This window comes from Polyodon spathula, chromosome 16 (genome assembly GCF_017654505.1).
Source record: "Polyodon spathula isolate WHYD16114869_AA chromosome 16, ASM1765450v1, whole genome shotgun sequence".
Taxonomy (NCBI): domain Eukaryota; kingdom Metazoa; phylum Chordata; class Actinopteri; order Acipenseriformes; family Polyodontidae; genus Polyodon; species Polyodon spathula.
In genome coordinates this window covers 32297976-32303158 of record NC_054549.1, presented here as the reverse complement: position 1 = coordinate 32303158, position 5183 = coordinate 32297976, and positions in this window count along the sequence as shown.

The following is a 5183-nucleotide window of genomic DNA, read 5'->3' as shown; positions in this document are numbered from 1 at the left end:
CAAAAAAAAAGCACTGCTAGGGGGATATATTAAAATACTATTTCATCAGTCATCCAGGTTCCAGTTCCATCCCAGAACCAGGGGAGGTAATGAAAGTAATTTAACATACATCTATAATTAATTCACTACTCTTTCTATGCTGCTGGCAATTGGCCTACCTAGAAACATTCACAAAGCTGGTAGAGCACATTTATTATAAAAGGACCTGTTCTTTGGTGCAAAGCATAGTGGCGCTGTGATCGGAAAACCATTTTTATATACCTGGGTGCTCTGAACTTCAGTCTCCGTATCAGAAAAGAAAACTTAATAAGGGATCTACAATAGAACATCTGTTAAAGATCACCACCGGAGCTGGGGATGCAGGAGCTGGAGCAGAGCTGAAACGGGTCACTGGAGCTGAGGTTCTGGAGCAGCTCCGCTATTTCCTGACTTTCATATTTAAAAAAATTATCCACTAGAATCATAGCATTAGAATTCTGGTATTTGCAGCCGTAATTGCATAGTAAGAGGACAGTAAATGTAAGATCATTTAAATGCAATCCAAAACGTACTTAGGAGGCTAGAATTTAATAATAAAAATAAGATTGGTACAAGATCAAGGCAATTATGTTCTGAGAGCTATATAAAGCAATAAAAACATTTTCAATCTCTACATATGTTTAATATAACAATAACAGTAATAATAACAATAACAAGCCCTAAAAGGATGTATGTACGTATACAACAACATAAAATAATTGCAGGCACAAAAACATACTTTATAATTTTTTTTTTAAACTAGCTTAAGCCTTTTTCATGGACCTTCACCTGTCCTTGATCATAACGGCTGCTCTTACTCTGAAGGGGTAGTTTTCCATTATATTATCTTCCTTTTCTCCTTTCTCAATCCATTTTGTCACTTTCCAGGTCCACTTCTGCAGAAAGGAAAGTGTTAACAGAGCTCACTTCACGCGCGCAAAGTCAATAAATCAAGGTTATTTTCCTGCTTTGGTCACCAACGCCCGAGTGGTTGCTGGTAATGCTAAGGCATGTTGACAACTAAACAGCAGTGCTCACTTTGCCTGTTTAGGAAGGACTGTCACTCATGTTGTTTCATCAGTAATAATGAACTCAATGTGGAGGCAGTACAGTAGTAGGGGGTATGAAAGTTTACTTCATAATGGAATGGCAAGAGAAACATCCAACTTTTACTGTTTCAGCACAAAGAAACTTTGCTAGAAGTGGAATTATTTCTGCTGCGCAGCTTCAGATTCCACAGCTCGTAGGGAAATAAAGTATTTCCTGTTATGCTGAGCTATGGGTCACAAAGTTCATTCACCTTGGGTCAGACCGAAATGGCCTAACTACGAAGCTCGATGAAACCAGTTAAGATAAGAATAATAAAATTGGAACAGTGATATAATGGTCAAAATGCGTGCATAGCAGCAGCTGTCTTACCCAATTGTAAGAGTACATGGTTTGGGCCTAGGTTAGACAGTGAATCAATTTGGAACTCATACATTGGGTTCATGCCTGTGGAGTTGTTTTGTGGGTACAAACAGGCTGATTAATCGTCATACAAGTGAGCAATTCGGGGACTACAATTCATGAAAAAGACCTTCAGCTCTGCCTTGAAAGAACGCTTCTGGTATACAAGTAGATCTGTTCAGTCAAACACTGGTATTGTATAACTAGTCTGACTAATATTTCTTGTCTAAAATATTTATAACAACTGTCTATTGTCTATAATCATGCAATGATGGAATAAGTCTGGTGTTTACCTCATAGACTTACTATGTAACAGGGTTAGGTTTGATAATCCCTCCTCACTTCAGATACGAAACTCCAGGTGTGCAATCTCTGAAAAGGGAAGTTCATCTCATATACAAAGTTAGACTCTTTGGTTGTTACAAGGAGCCAGGTGGTGCATGGGCTAATTTTCTAGAATGCTACCTTGTTCTTCTTGGAGGACTGGGTTCAAAGCCAAAGGAGTTTTCATTTATTTTTCAAAAATGTTCATTTACCTTAAATCCAATGAAAAAGCAAACCCTTCCATGAAAGTGAGATGGCAGTGGGTAATTCACAAGTATTGGCTAATGTCCTATATAGACAATGAAAAAGCAGGTTCTTTCATGAAAGTGAGATGGCAATGTGGGCTAATTCAGTAACATGCTGTGCTGTTTTCTTTAGTCCTGGGTTCAAATGCAGATGTTTCCTTTTTCTACAAATTTGTTAATTGACCTTATAGTCAATGACAAAGCAAACTTTTCCATGGAAGTGAGATGGTGCAGTGGGTTAACTCACTAGCCTGCTCTGCTGCTCCCTTTTGAGGACTGGGCTCAGATCTTGCTGATTCCTTCCTTTATTTTCAAATACTTTGTTAATTTCCCTTATAGACAATGAAAAAGCATACACTTCTTTAGAAGTGAGATGGTGCAGTGGGCTAATTCACTAGCTTGTTCCCCTTGGAGGAATTGGGTTCAAATCTTGCTGATTCCTTCCTTTATTTATAAATACTTTGTTAATTTCCCTTATAATCAATGACAAAGGAAGTCTATCCATGGAAGTATAATGGTGTAGTGGGCTAATTCACTGGCCTGCTGTGCTGTTACCCTTGGGGGACTGGGTTCAAATCCCTCTGCTTCCTTCTTTTATTTTTCAAAGAAATGGTTCATTCACCTTAACATCAGTATGAAGGTAGGCTTTTCTGTGGGAGCTGGTGGCACAGTGGGTTAATTGCTGGCTATCTCTCCCTGAAGATGGTGGTTCAAATCCAGCTCCTGGAGGTGAGTTCCTGAGATAAACAATGATTGTTGGTTGTAACTAATGATGTTGGTTGTGTTTCCACAGGAGGAGGAGGAGGAGGAAGATGTAGAGCTAGGAGAGGATAGAATTTGGGGGGGGGGTCTGGCCCCCCCCAGCACAGAAGAGAGTGGAAGGTGGGAGTGTTGCTGCCTGAGATATTGTTCAAAGTGTGTGTCCATGTTTAGATTCTTACTTGATACATACAAAAAACTTTTTTTTAGTCTAAAGTGTTTTTGTGTGTATCAAGTAAGAATCTAAACATGAACACACACTTTGAACAATATCTCAGGCAGCAACACTCCCACCTTCCACTCTCTTCTGTGCTGGGGGGGGCCAGACCCCCCCCCCAAATTCTATCCTCTCCTAGCTCTACATCTTCCTCCTCCTCCTCCTCCTGTGGAAACACAACCAACATCATTAGTTACAACCAACAATCATTGTTTATCTCAGGAACTCACCTCCAGGAGCTGGATTTGAACCACCATCTTCAGGGAGAGATAGCCAGCAATTAACCCACTGTGCCACCAGCTCCCACAGAAAAGCCTACCTTCATACTGATGTTAAGGTGAATGAACCATTTCTTTGAAAAATAAAAGAAGGAAGCAGAGGGATTTGAACCCAGTCCCCCAAGGGTAACAGCACAGCAGGCCAGTGAATTAGCCCACTACACCATTATACTTCCATGGATAGACTTCCTTTGTCATTGATTATAAGGGAAATTAACAAAGTATTTATAAATAAAGGAAGGAATCAGCAAGATTTGAACCCAGTTCCCTAAAGGCAAACAGCACTGCATACTAATGAATTAGCCCACTGAACCACCTAGCTCATTGTGACAGTCACTTAGTCCATCTTTGTATATGAGATTAACTTACCTTTTCAGAGGACGCGCACACCTAGAGTTAAGAGTTGTGGCTGTTGGTGCACGATTTCATGTCACTGATAAGAGGAGGGATTATCAAACCCAAACCTATTACACAGTAGGTCTATGAGGTAAATACCAGGGATACCAGGGTAAATGTTATGAGTGTTAATACTTAATATATATAACCGTGCTCCTACTTTTTCTTTCTAAAATAATTGTGTTGTGTCAGTATAATACACATGGTGGTGGTTGCGTTCCTATACTTGTATTGCAGTTCACTTGACTACAATGCAGATTAAAAAAAAACAAACAAACAATAAACAGCTTCACTATCTCCTCTTCATTTCTTGTCATTTAGTTTGTATTTTCTAAATGAAAACTGACAATTGACAAACACGTGATCTCTCCCAGACTCACCGTATTGAATGTCACTGGGCTAACGGTCAATACAGCTAATTTTTACAGATGAGATTATTTCATGTAATTGTGCCTTCTGTGGTAATGACCTTGCAACTTTTTTTTTTTTTAAATTGGAGAAGGGAAATCTAGTTCGACACAGGCCCGGAAGATGTATTGCAACTCCATGGCAACTGCCTGCCGCAATAAGGTCGTAGCGGTGGTGCTTAATTAGTCTTGCATCGCTGTCCCATCGGAGTGTATTTTCATTACCTCAATATGTCATATCCACGCATCATGAACAGCCCTGGTGGATAAAAAAGTCCACTCAGCTAAATCTTTTGGTGGTATCCGAGGGGTAGGGAGAAACAAAAGCATATTAATGAAAATGATCACCATAGCAGTGTAAAAACAGCGTTTGCTTTTCTCTTAACACAACACAACGATTGAACGCAGTGCCATGGCAAATATAGTTAGCTACTTAATTCTAGTTTAGTTCGAGACTTGCATATATGCAGTATACTCAAATAATTCCTAATAACTGTATGCCATAAAAGAATTTTCTCTCAGAGAAAAAGTTATATGCAAAATGATTGATGAGTTAAATGTATAAAAAATATATAAAAGGTAATGTTCTTAATCTGTTGACTCTTGATATATGTAAATGACATTTTGCTGTTGTTGCTTGATTTGGGACAGACAGCTATGTTAAAATTGCTTAAGGTAAAGAAATTAAACCCTTATGTCTGGCTTCACAGACCCTAATTAGCACTAGTATTGGACTACCTTACCTAAGGTAACATTAGGTACTAATCACGGTGTGTGAAACCAGACGTCTCAAATTGGTCTTAACTAAAGAGAGCTTGTCTAAAATGGCTAGATAGGAGCACAACGTAAAGAGTTTAAATCTGTTCATACAAACATGATCTGAAATTACACTCTCCAGACAACTCTGCTCCTCTTCTTATGTCACTTTAGTGTGAAAGGCTTCACGGACTGTACCTTCAGCATGCTAATTGTATTCAGCCTGGTTCAGCAAACCACCTGAGCCTGACCTGCTATCCTCTGGGTTCTCGCAGCACGTTGCAGCCTGCTGCGTCTTGTTCCAGCACCCTGCAGTATAAAATGAATTCAGAAA